This window comes from Neoarius graeffei, chromosome 15 (assembly GCF_027579695.1).
Source record: "Neoarius graeffei isolate fNeoGra1 chromosome 15, fNeoGra1.pri, whole genome shotgun sequence".
Taxonomy (NCBI): domain Eukaryota; kingdom Metazoa; phylum Chordata; class Actinopteri; order Siluriformes; family Ariidae; genus Neoarius; species Neoarius graeffei.
In genome coordinates, this window is record NC_083583.1 from 17,094,521 (window position 1) to 17,108,598 (window position 14,078).

The window sequence follows — 14,078 nt, forward strand, 5'->3', positions numbered from 1 at the left end:
CATTTAAAGTGTCATGCTTCTTCTTAACAACAATTACATACACTCACTGGCCACTTTATTAGGAACACCCATCCACCTGCTGTTTTATGCAGTTATCTGATCAGCCAATCACTTGCCAGCAGCACAATGCATAAAATCATGCAGATACAAATCAAGAGCTTCAGTTCATGTTCACGTCAATCATCAAAATGGAGAAAAAAATTGTGATCTCAAAGTGTGACTTTCTTTCACTGTGGCATGGGTGTTGGTTCGAGCCAGATGGACTGGTTTGAGTATTTCAGAAACTGCTGATCTCCTGCGGTTTTCACACACAACAGTCTCGAGAGTTTACACAGAATGGTGCAAAAAACATTAAGTGAGTGAGTGAGCGAGCGACAGTTCTGCGGGTGGAAACGTCTTGTTGATAAGAGAGGTCAGAGGAAAATGGTGAGGTTGGTTCGAGCTGCCAGGAAGGATATAGTAACTCGTATTAGCAACTCTTTACAACCGTGGTGAGCAGAAAAGCATCTCAGCATGCAACAGCAGAAGACCACATTGGGTTCCACTCCTGCAGCCAAAAACAGGAATCTCAGAATCAAGAGCAAGTTCCTATTAAAGTGGCCGGTGAGTGTGTTTGATATCCAAGAAAGCATTTTAGGTAAGCTTGCCATTTTTGCCTATGTCATTACACTGAGCAAGAAGCTTTGATAATATGATCATAACTACACGAGTAAGGAATAAAACATGACAGAGCGTGTTATAGGAAAACAATAATCAACAGTGTGGTACATCCTGAAGTGTTTTATTCCTGTTCAGCAGCATAATTTTTTCCATCCTTCAAAATATTTTATTACAGAACAGCATGTTATACTTTTTTTTTGAGATGCTGGCCTCTTCTGCCCCTCGGACCTGCTTGATCCATCTGGTGCCCTGTGTCTGGTCGGAGTTTTATCGCACCGCTCCTGTGAAGGACGGCCCCATGAGGACAGTTGAGGGTTATACCTGTTAAAACTGTTAATATTATAGTCAGGCTGTCTGTTGTTGCCCAAATGAGGATGGGTTCCCTTTTGAGTCTGGTTCCTCTCGAGGTTTCTTCCTCATGTCGTCTGAGGGAGTTTTTCCTTGCCACCGTCGCCACAGGCTTGCTCATTGGGGATAGATTAGGGATAAAATTAGCTCATGTTTTAAGTCGTTCAAATTCTGTAAAGCTGCTTTGCGACAATGTTTATTGTTAAAAGCGCTATACAAATAAACTTGATTTGATTTGATTATCCATTTATAGTTACCATTAAAGTTGTGAAATGCCCACAAAACAAGTTACCTCCTGTTTGACTAGAACATAGATTATGAACCTGTCTTATCAACAGGACAAAAAAAATTGTCATGTTACTGAGTAACTGCAAAAATGTAAACTCCTGGAGCTCTTCCCACACTCAGAAATGGGGGTACAGTAGGAGTCCATTTCTGTCCCCCAAGGTACAGTCTACACTAATGTACCTCCTAGAGTTTATTATTGGACCTCAAGGTAACTATCTGTTCCTTTTTAGGGCCAAAAAGGTACATATATGTTCCCATACAGTATATAAAAGACACAAATAAGTACATTAGGGTACCGCCCAAGTGACAAGTACCCCTAAAGGCACAACAACGTACTTTATTTTCTGAGAGTGCATGTTGAAAAACTTTATCTCTGACTGTTACAAAGCATCCACATTGGAGATTCTTTACATTCCAAAACTGCTAAATAAACATCTTCCAGAAAATGTCACCATTTCAACAATTACACGTTTTAAAAATCTGTTTCTGTGATACATCCGCTATACAAGACCCTGTGTGAGCTGTTACTACAGAAATGATAACGTATTAGAACAAGCGCATTAAGATAAACTTGTAATTTGAATTGCAGCTGGCACTACTGTCATAGTTGCTGTTATAGGAAATTAATCAACACCTTCTGATGAATCAGATTTAAGAATTCAACAGTGAACAGTGGAAATGTATTTAATTGATTACATAATATCATTCTTAGAATTTGAATTCAGTGTGTAATCTGGATACGCATTGCCATTTGGCATTAATCCAGGTTCATGCATCGGGTAAATCCTTTGTTCATCATCCAAATTAGGTTTCTATAGTCTTGCTCTTTTGTGAGGTTTTGCTATAAAGAACTGAACCTCATATACCCTGAAAAAAAATTTAATTTCTTTGAGAATTTGCCTTCTCTCCTCATCCTTTGTTGAAGAACAGTGCCATAAAAGCTTCAAAGGTGTCTTGGATTTCAGTAGAAGTGCCGCCACGCTGGATCATTAGTTACCTCCTTTCTCCCTAGAGAACGAGTGTGATTTTTATCATGCGAATGCTTACACCTGCTCTTGGCCCAAATCCCAGTTACCTTTTGTTAGTTTTGGTTAACCAACCCCAGGCCCCATGAAATTCCTCCGCTGGGTCTCTCAATGCCGTTTCACGGGTGGTCAGTAAAAGTCTGCTGACAGATAGCGTTCGGCTACAACAATGCCACACTGGGGCCGGCGCAAGAGGGCAGGGGCCGGGCAACGCACTGCCGTTTTTTTTTTTGTTCTACTCTGCTGGCGCTTTGAGACGGAGGTGCAGCTCTGAATTCAGCCGGGTTGGCAGAGAATGAGAGGGTGGTGCTGAAAGTGGCAGCTGGTCTGCGCTCTGTGCAGCAGCAGGTGAACACGGGGCCTGATGGCGGCACCTTCAGAGCAATGACAGATAAAACCGCACTCTTCCCTAAAGGCCTCCAATCACAACATGGCAACGCTCGCTCCAGTCTGACCTGCCTTTGTGTGTGTGTGGAATATAGAGATTTATGTGATGGCCTTCTCTTTACAGATGTGCTCTAAGAATCCAGAGGTATTTAGCCGAGCCATTGTGTTGGCGAGTAATTTTATAGAAAATTGAGTTCATTTGTATTGAAGTAATAGATCTCTGTTTATACACTGAAAGCCGGACTATTTCATTCGGATACTCAAATTAATTATCTTAATGATTATGTATCGATATGGATCTGTACTAGAAGTTTCTGTGTGTCTGACTCATTCCGAATGCAGCACAGTAAAACATGAAGATGGGGAGGGGGGCTGGTGAACGAAGGCTAAAAGAAAGCTTGAGGAGCGATGTTTCTTTGGTTTCTTTCAGCTGGCCGAGCCGAGTGGCTGGGGCCAGCGAGAGGGAGCAAGGCCCGAGCAAATGAAGGAGGACGCTGGAAGGTTTCAGAAAATGTTCAGGAATTTCAGGAGCAGGTGGCGAGTGGTGACATGAAAGGAGGACGTGACAAATGCAACCGGCGGGCACTCCAGAAAAAAAGGCCCCTGGCTGAATGGTGGCATAGTATCTCCCTTTTTTTTTTCCTCCTCGGTGCCTCATACCCCCCACCCTTGCGCGTGCGCACACACACATAGACACACACAAGCTCCAATCTCAGCATTAAGCCACTCACTTGCCTGCATAGTTCATGATGTGGATGATAAAATGTGCAATTCCTATTCATAGCACAGACCAGAAAGGTCCTGCCACTTAATTTGGCAGATGTCTGAAGTTACTGTACTCTTGCTTTATTTTCAGCTTTTAATACTTACTTATTATCATACAGTTAAAGGAAAACACTCTTGAAATACAGTAGATATGCTAATATTTAAATATTTGTGATCTCTCTCTCTCTCTCTCTCTCTCTCTCAGGTTTCATTGTTTGCCCCAAAAAGTAAATAGCAACAGTTTCTTTTCTCACCCACCATTTTTCCAACTATATGCGATGTCAAATTAATCAGAAATCCAATGTAGAAGTGCTGGAGATGGTTGTGCAAACGTTGGGCTGAAAGTTCCAGAATGCAATGCAGTTAAAGAAAATACCTCCCAAAATAAACAAATAGAGGGTGGCATGGTGATGTAGTGGTTAGCACTGTTGCCTCACAGCAAGAAGGTTCTGGGTTCGAGCCCCGTGGCTGGCAAGGGCCTTTCTGTGTGGAGTTTGCATGTTCTCCCCGTGTCCGCGTGGGTTTCCTCCGGGTGCTCCAGTTTCCCCCACAGTCCAAAGACATGCAGGTTAGGTTAATTAGTGGCTCTAAATTGACCGTAGGTGTGAATGTGAGTGTGAATGGTTGTTTGTCTCTATGTGTCAGCCCTGTGGTGATCTGTTGACTTGTCCAGGGTGTACCCCGCCTCTCGCCCATAGTCAGCTGGGATAGGCTCCAGCTTGCCCATGACCTTGCACAGGATAAGCGGTTACGGGTAATGGATGGATAAACAAACCGAGTTAAAGTCAGTCTTTATGTCTGCCTTTTATAAAAAAAAAAGCTGCATGTTGAATTTGTTCTTAATGATATAACCACTAAAGTGATGAAAATATACAAGACTGTTTTTTGTCAGGGAGGCCGCCATAATTCCATCGTGCGTAATGCCATTTTTCCGCGAGCACAGCAGAGTTCAAGTCAAGTTTAATTTTATAGCACTTTTAACAATAGACATTGTCGCAAAGCAACTTTACAGAATTTGAATGACTTTAAACATGAGCTAATTTTATCCCTAATCTATCCCCAATGAGCAAGCCTGTGGCGATGGTGGCAAGGAAAAACTCCCTCAGACAACATGAGGAGAAACCTCCAGAGGAACCAGACTCAAAAGGGAACCCATCCTCATTTGGGTGATAACAGACAACATGACTATAACAGTTTTAACATGAAGTCAGTTTTGTTGATGTTATAAACTCTTCATTGATGGAAACTTGAGTGCAAAACTGTTCATGACATCTGCAGTCCTAAAGTTAGCAAGTCAACTGTAGTCCTCAGCTATAAAAGCATTACTGTAAGTGTCCAGAGCGTCTTCCAGGTGTGACTTTCAACTGTCCACATGGGGCCGTCCTCCACAGGAGCGATGTGATGAGACTCCAACCAGACGTAGGGCACTTACAAATGTATACTGTAGGAACAGTATACATTTTGCGCTGATTGCAAGCAGGGACTCCGGCAAAACTAACTGTGACAGCAGTTAGCATTAAACTGCACAATATACAAGTGCATGCTATACTAGACTGTAGTATAATATTATGCTCTAGCGTGACTTCTCGGTCAATTTGTTTGCATTTCTCCACAAAAATTATGACAATGCAGTATTAGAAAAGGAATCAAAACAAAGTAGTGGCTATTTTATTGCCTGTTTATTTAAAAAATATATTTACCTGCTTATCTTCCATCCGTTCGATGCGTGACACGGTGTGCTGTTGTGCTGCCAGTGTTTTGTAGTGAAACAAAGTCGGGATCGCGTCTGGCTTCAGTCGACGTTTCTGCCTCGTGTCTCGCTTCTTCCCGGTGATTTTTTTTCATCCAAGTCCTGCACAAATCCACAATCTTCTGTAAAATGCTCACTGCACAATTTGCTGCTTTTTCCAGGAGTAAAGTTTTCTTGCTTTACTTGATGAAACCACTCGGCCAAACATCTTGGATCTAGGACAGAACGAAGATGACGTGGAATCCTACGTCACACAGCGCCACCCTCGTTTGCGTCTCCTAATACATCCATGTATCTGGCTAATCCAGTATGGCCGCACCCGGGGAAATGGCCCAACGGACTGATGTTACAACTTTAACATGTTTTTTAAGCTAAAGTCGGGTTAATTTTTTTGTCTAGAACATCTTGTATTAATGTATAATGATGACATTTCATAACCCCGTAAATTCAAAATTTCCTGGTTAATCGCTTTAAATGACAGTTGTGCTGAGTTACTGGAGCATCTTGGCTTGGCTAGTTATCGATCTATGACTGGACCAATGGTATTGATTGTGGTATTACCATGAAAGTTGAAGCTGTGGATGCTGATATATTTGAGCAAAGTGTAAACAAGATTAAAACAGATTAAAAGACTAAAGAGCCGCTGCATTGCTCTCTTTTGGTAGAACTTAATGCTGCATTCGATTTAACTCAGAAGTGTGAAGTCTGAACTTATAATTATGCCATTTTTGATAAACGCCTTCGTGAAAGTGTGTATTTTGTTAGTAACAGTCTCACCAACTACATAGTGATCATGAGACTTTCTCAAATCTGGATGTCAGTGTTGTAGATTTAAGTGACTAATGTATCTTTGTTGATTGATCAGAACTTCTATAAACTCATTTAAAGTGGTAAAATAATATTTTATTTACTGTTGATACTGTGAGTGGCCATGTTGACATGATGTCACATGCTGAATTTGTGGCTGAGGAGACCGTCTAGACTTTCTGTACAGCATTGTGGCTAACGTAGGAAACTGTTAACAGAAGCAAAACCAGGTCAACATGTAGATTAAATAAGTCTAAACTAAAAAAAAAAGTAAAAATAAATCTTGTAGGCTGTTGAAAGTCACATGTTAAATTACAAAAATTAATTCTCGGTGGATTTTTTTCCTGTGACAGCACGACCTGTTACAGGTCAACCCACTTACTCTTTACAACATGTAATATATTTTCAAAATCCTGTATGACCTATAAACAACCATTACACAATACTCTATGATATCATTCAAGCTATCGCATTGTATCACTAGGAAGTGCACAGTGTGAGATTAAACTCTTTATTTATTATGTTACTCACTATGCCACAAATTTGGCGCTGGCACAGAAACGTTAGGAAATCCTGCTCCATAAATTTCTCTAACAAATTTGACGTTTCAATCCAAGTCCATGGAAACCACTAATCATCCTTCATCTATTGTTTGCTCTCCGGAATAAGTCTCAGATGGATCAGAGCAGAGCTGCTTAGAGATCATATGAGATGATGAGCATGTTTTTTTTTTTTGTGACTCTGGCCTTTCAGCGCAGGTAAACCACATCACTGAAGATGGATGCTTTGTTGTGACGGCACAGGTTAAAGTTAACTTTACAGGCGCCAGGGTGGAAGCTGCATAGTCGCTCGTGCTCGTGCTGTGGAAGTCACACGTTCGGGCTAGCCTTTCGCTACGCCTTTGCTAGAGTGTGGGAAGAAATGTTGCTCCCTCCTCCAAAAACCGCAAACACAAGGCTGCCAAGTGCCAAAGACCCAGCATTATCACAGACCTTAGTCAGTAAGGTGAGGGTGTGAAATAGTCAGAGTTGTTCTACTTTGAATTTTTTTTTCTCGGTAAATTGAGGACATGATCTAAACAAAGTCTGTATGACTGACTGCACCATGGTGAGATGAATATCTGAGCTCTTCTCTCATGTACATGTGTGGGACTTATTAACTTCTGTACTTATTTATTTATGGATATTTATCAAAAAGATTTTCACATTGGATTGACTAAGAATATATCACAATGTTTTATATGTATTTGGACCTCTATAGCTCTGTATTACATGTCCAATATGGATTTAATTAACTTTTATTAAAAAATACTAACCCCATTTCCTGAAAAATTGGGATATTTTCCAAAATGCAATAAAAACAAAAATCTGTGATTTGTTAATTCACGTGAACCTTTCTTTAACTGACAAAAGTACAAAGAAAAGATTTTCAATAGTTTTACTGACCAACTTAATTGTATTTTATAAATATAAACAAAGTTAGAGTTTGATGCCTGTAGCACACTTAAAGTTGGGACAGAGACAAAATAAGACTGAAAAGTTTATAGGATTGTGGCAGCGGGGGTGTGGTCAAGCGTCGGTCTGTGACCGGAGGGCGGAGTCAGGGAAGGTAAGTGGCAGAATCACTGCACCTGATGTCAGTTAACCTGTGTTTGTGTGTCTTTCCCAGTGACCGCGCCCTATAAAAGGAGAGAGAGAGCAGAGGAAGGGAGCTCTCTCCCCAACCAGACGACTGGTGTGCGTGCATGTGTGTGTGACTGGGAGAGTGGAAACGATTCACTGAAAAGTACAAAATAAAGAGTTTTGGAACTCAGTTCTGGTCTGCCGTACTTCTGTGCTCCACCCACCCGCTCAAATTCTTACAGTGGTGCTGAAACCTGGGAGATCGCAGCACAGAGGAGAACAGCCCCATGGAGTCCTCCCCTTCGTGGACCTGATCCATGCCCTCGCCACGGCCCAACAGAACCAGCACCAGGCGCTAGTCACCCTCCGGAAGGAGCAGGAGCAAAGGTTCGAGGCCCTGGTGCTGGCGCAGCAGGAAGATTGTCAGGTGTTCCAGCACCTCCTCGCGGCAGCGGGGTCCACCACCTCCACCACTGTGGGCCCTCCCCACCTCACCCTAATGAAGATGGACCCGCACAACAACCTGGAGGCCTTCGTCGCACTCTTTGAGCAAGCAGCAGAGGCCTGGGGCTGGCCGGTGGAACAGTGCGCGGTGCGCCTCCTCCCCCTGCTAACGGGCGAAGCGCAGCTGACCGGTGCTACAGCTCCCTGCCGACAGCCGGCTGGTCTACGCAGACCTCCGCTGGGCCGTCCTCCAGCATGTGGGGTGCACCCCGGAACAACAAAGACAGCACTTCCGCGCTCTGCGCCTAGAGGAGGTCGGCCGGCCGTTCACGTTTGGCCAGCAACTCCGGGATGCCTGCCGGCAGTGGCTGAGGGCTGACAACCGCGACACCGAGGAAATCATCGATCTGGTGCTACTGGAGCAGTTCATCGCCTGACTTCCCGAAGGGACCGCGGAGTGGGTCCAGTGCCATTGCGCCGGCATCGAGCTGGCAGAGGACCATTTGGCAGCTGTTCCGATGGCAGGACAGCATATCTCCTCTTCTCCCCTCTCCTTTCTCTCTCTCTCTCTCTCTCTCTCTCTCTCTCCCCCCCTCCCCTTCTGTTTCTCGTCCTCGCCCCGTCCCCCCACCGCAGAGGCGGGGGCCAGCTCCACCCCAGCTGGCCTGCCGCACCCATGGTGCCCTCCTGTTTCCCATTTCCGTGTCTGTCTCTCCTCCCCCTCAGGTGAGTGAGCCCCAGAACGCCGGTGCAGAGAGAGAGCCCGGGCTGGTTTGCTGGCGCTGCGGGGAGCCGGGGCACCTCCAGCATCAGTGCTTGGCAATGAAGGTGGGCGCAGTGGTCTGGATCCCCGACGCGCCAGGGACCGCCCTCGATCGGGCCGGAGCGTATCGCATACCGGTGAGTATCCAAGGGGATACGTATCAGGCTTTGGTGGACTCCGGCTGTAATCAGACCTCCATCCACCAAAGCCTGGTGCAAGACGAGGCATTGGGGAGAGCACAATTGGTGAAGGTGTTGTGTGTGCACGGGGATGTTCACAACTACCCTTTAGTGTCGGTCCACATTCTATTTCAAGGGGAGAAATTTAGTGTAAAGGCGGCGGGTAATCCTCGCCTTACCCACTCGATAATTTTGGGGACTGATTGGCCGGGATTTCGGGAATTAATGACTCCTTTAGTGAAGAGTGGGGCCTGCCATAGTTCAGCAGGGGGAGGTCCCAGTGTGGCCTTGGCAGAAGCAGCTGTCACAGAGTCATCACCGCGTCAGAGTGAGGAGCAGCAGGCTCCTCCTCCCTCTCTCAGGGAATCCCTCGCGGATTTCCCGTTAGAACAGTCGCGAGATTGGGGGCGTCGTGGCTCAGGTGGATAAGGCGCCATACCATAAATCCGGGGACCCGGGTTCGATTCCGGCCCGAGGTCATTTCCCAATCCCTCCCCGTCTCTCTCTACCACTCATTTCCTGTCTCTATGCTGTCCTATCCAATAATAAAAGGTGAAAAAAGCCCCCAAAAAATCTTTAAAAAAAAAAAGAACAGTCGCGAGACGAGACTCTGCAGCATGTGTTTGACCAAGTGAGAGTAATCGATGGTCAAATGCTCCAGCCAAACGCCACCCCGTCCTTCCCCTATTTTTCCATTATGAAGGATAGGTTATACCGAGTGACGCAGGACACTCAGACTAAGGAGCCGATCACACAACTTTTGATCCCAAAGAGCCGCCGGGAATTGGTATTCCAGGCGGCTCACTTTAATCCCATGGCTGGACACTTGGGGCAGGATAAGACACTAGCCTGAATAATGGCCCGGTTCTATTGGCCAGGGATTCGTGGCGATGTCCGTAGGTGGTGCACGGCATGCCACGAATGCCAGTTGGTAAATCCAGCAGCCATTCCAAAAGCGCCTTTGCGCCCTCTGCCATTAATCGAGACCTCGTTCGAAAGAATTGGGATGGATCTCGTCGGGCCATTAGATCAGTCAACACGAGGGTATCGCTTTATTTTAGTTCTGGTGGACTATGCAACGCGATATCCGGAAGCAGTGCCTCTTCGCAATATCTCAGCAGGTAGTGTTGCGGAAGCACTCTTCCACGTCATCTCCCGAGTTGGAATCCCCAAAGAGATTCAGACTGATCAAGGCACTACATTTATGTCACGCACACTGTGCGAACTGTATGGGTTACTAGGAATTCAGCCGATCCGCACCAGCGTTTATCACCCACAAACAGACGGTTTAGTCGAACGATTTAATCGCACCCTCAAGAACATAATTAAATGGTTTGTATGCGAGGATGCACGCAATTGGGATAAATGGCTCGAACCCCTGTTATTCGCAGTGCAAGAGGTCCCACAAGCCTCCACGGGGTTCTCCCCATTTGAATTATTATATGGGCGTAAGCCGCGGGGCATCCTAGATGTACTGCGGGAAAATTGGGAGGAGGGACCTTCAAAGAGCAAAAACGAAATTCAATACCTTATCGACCTGCGCGCAAAACTCCACACACTCACACACCTAACCCAGGAGAATTTGTGGCAGGCCCAAGAACAGCAAATCCGCCTGTACGACAGGGGCACACGCCTTAGGGAGTTCGCACCGGGAGATAAAGTACTCGGGCTGTTGCCCACATCGAGCTCCAAATTGATCGCCAAGTGGCAAGGACCCTTTGAGGTCACACGGTGAGTCGGGGACGTCGACTATGAGGTGAGGCGAATGGACAGGGGTGGGACACTACAGATTTACCACCTCAATCTGCTCAAACTCTGGAATGAGGAGGTCCCCGTGGCGTTGGTGTCATTGGTTCCGGAGAAGGTGGAGCTGGGACCGGAGGTTCAAAAAGGAACAATGACATCGCTTACCTCTCCGGTCCCCTGTGGAGACCACCTCTCCCCGACCCAACTCACGGAGGTTGCCCAGTTGCAGACTGAATTTTCGAACGTGTTCTCGCCCCTGCCCGGCCACACCCGCCTCATAGAACACCACATTGAGATGCCCCCAGGGGTGGTCGTGCGCAGCCGCCCTTATAGGCTGCCCGAACACAAGAAAAGGTGGTTCGGGAAGAACTCGAGGCCATGCTCAACATGGGCATCATCGAGGAGTCCCACAGTGACTGGAGCAGCCCGGTGGTCTTGGTTCCCAAGGCCGACGGGTTGGTCCAGTTCTGTGTGGACTATAGAAAAGTCAACGCGGTGTCTAAATTCGATGCGTACCCAATGCCTCGTATTGACGAGTTGCTGGATCGACTAGGCACGGCTTGTTTTTATTTGACACTGGATTTGACAAAAGGATATTGGCAGATCCCCTTGACTCCATTATCCTGAGAGAAAATGGCCTTTTCCACACCGTTTGGCTTACACCAATTTGTCACACTTCCTTTTGGGCTGTTTGGGGCGCCCGCTACCTTCCAGCGGCTTATGGATAGGGTCCTCCGCCCCCACGCCACCTATGCGGCCGCGTACTTGGATGATATTATAATCTATAGTAATGACTGGCCACGGCATCTACAACACCTAAGGGCCGTCCTTAGGTCGCTGAGGTGAGCGGGTCTCACAGCCAACCCAAAGAAGTGTGCGATTGGGTGGGTGGAAGTATGGTATCTGGGCTTCCACTTGGGCAACGGGCAGGCACGTCCCCAAATTAATAAGACAGCAGCGATTGCAGCCTGCCCGAGGCCCAAGACCAAAAAGGGGGTGAGACAGTTCCTGGGGCTGGCTGGCTACTATCGTAGGTTCATACCTAATTATTCGGACGTCACCAGCCCACTGACTGATCTCACTAAAAAGGGGGCACCAGATCCGGTCCAGTGGACGGAGCAATGCCAGCGGGCTTTCTCTGAGGTAAAAGCTGCACTGTGTGGGGGTGCCACTGTTACACTCCCCTGACTTTTCTCTCCCCTTTATGTTGCAGACGGACGCGTTGGACAGGGGGATGGAGGCCGTTCTGTCCCAGGAGGTCGAGGGGGAGGATCGCCCAGTGCTGTATAGACCCTTTTCAGTCACGTGACCTTCGTAACAGCGACCGCCATTTTGGACATGTAGTGGACTTCAGCTCGAATCGGTTTGAATGCGAGGAAGGCGACAAACATAAAAGAAAAAGGAGCGAGATGCAGAAAACTGTATTTACTAGTTTACTGTAATTATGATCTGGCAGCTATTTACACCGGATCCAGTGTAAATAGCTGCTGGAGCCAACGTCCGAGCTAGCGAGCTAGCGCTGGCTCCGGCCGGGCGTGAGCTAGCGCTGGCTCCGGAACCTCGGACGTTGGCTCCGGCAGCTATTTACACTGGATCCGGTGTAAATAGCTGCCAGATCATAATTACAGTAAACTAGAACGTCCGAGCTAGCTCGCTAGCGCTGGCTCCGAGCCGCCGCGAGCCGCCGCTGGCTCCGAGCCGCCGCTGGCTCCGAGCCGCCGCGAGCCGCCGCTGGCTCCGAGCCGCCGCAAGCCAGCCGCTGGCTCGCGGCGGCTCGGAGCCAGCGCTGGCTCGCGGCCGGCCACGAGCTAGCCGGCCGCGAGCCAGTGCTAGCAAGCTAGCTCGGACGTTATAGTTTACTGTAATTATGATCTGGCAGCTATTTACACTGGATCCAGTGTAAATAGCTGCTGGAGCCAACGTCTGAGGTTCCGGAGCCAGAGCTAGCTCGCAGCCGGCCGGAACCAGCGCTAGCTCGCTAGCTCGGACGTTGGCTCCGGCAGCTATTTACACTGGATCCGGTGTAAATAGCTGCCAGATCATAATTACAGTAAACTAGAATGGAATGTTAACAGCAATGTAATGCCTTTTCTGGCTAATTTTATTCGTCTTACCTCCAACAAAGTGGTCACTACACAAGCATTGGTATGCCGCTATCCATCTTCTCTGTCGGTCAGCATCTACCGGGATCCGATAAAACGATAACCCTTGCCTTGTTTGTTGATGGTTACTACATCCAGGTACACAACAATATAGTGTCATGATGGAAGTCTTGCTGAAAGTAAAAACTTTCTTTGCTGTCGTTCCTCAATGTTGGCTGTGGTAAACTACTGGTAGTACATGTCCAAAATGGCGGCCGCGTTTGTCGTGATGTCACGTGAAAAGGGTCCATATCAGCAGGAAGCTGTCGGTGCATGAGGGCCGCTACAGCACGATAGAGAAGGAGTGCCTGGCCATCAAGTGGGCGGTCCTTGCCCTCCGCTACTACCTGCTGGGACGCCCTTTCACCCTCTATTCGGACCACGCGCCCCTCCAGTGGCTCCACCGCATGAAGGATGCCAACGCGTGGATCACCCGTTGGTATCTGGCACTCCAGCCCTTTAACTTCAAGGTGGTCCACAGGCCGGGGGCGCAGATGGTCATGGTGGATTTCCTCTCCCGTCAAGGGGGGGAGGAGTCGGCTGCAGGCCGGACGGCTGCCCGGCCTGAGTCGGGCGGTGGGGGTATGTGGCAGCGGAAGCGTGGTCAAGCGTCAGTCTGTGACCGGAGGGCGGAGTCAGGGAAGGTAAGTGGCAGAATCACTGCACCTGATGTCAGTTAACCTGTGTTTGTGTGTCTTCCCTAGTGACCGCGCCCTATAGAAGGAGAGAGAGAGAGCAGAGGAAGGGAGCTCTCTCCCCAACCAGACGACTGGTGTGTGTGCGCGTGCGTGTGTGACTGGGAGAGTGGAAATGATTCACTGAAAAGTGCAAAATAAAGAGTTTTGGAACTCAGTTCTGGCCTGCCGTACTTCTGTGCTCCACCCACCCGCTCGAATTCTTACAAGGATATTCAAGTAACACCATTTTGGAAGATTCCACAATAATCAGGTTGATTGGTATACTGGTTGGGTATAAAAGGAGCATGTACTAAAGGCTCAGACTTTGCAAGCAAGGATGGGTCATGGCTCAGTCCTTTGGGCCAAAATTAATGAGAGAAGTGTTCGTCAATTCAAAAAGAACATTCCTCAAAGCAAGATTTTAGGTCTTTCAAAATCTACAGCACATAATATTGTGAAAAGATTCAGGGAATTTA

General features: G+C 47.4%; 1 long non-coding RNA gene across 1 annotated transcript; it reads left to right on the forward strand.

The window, feature by feature from the left end:
- The first annotated feature begins 4,683 nt into the window (after positions 1 to 4,683).
- Positions 4,684 to 12,207, forward strand: LOC132899211 (uncharacterized). The gene is made up of 3 exons (XR_009656666.1): positions 4,684 to 7,137; positions 7,699 to 8,996; positions 11,998 to 12,207. It is a non-coding gene; the product is annotated as an uncharacterized LOC132899211 (long non-coding RNA).
- The last annotated feature ends 1,871 nt before the right edge of the window (positions 12,208 to 14,078 follow it).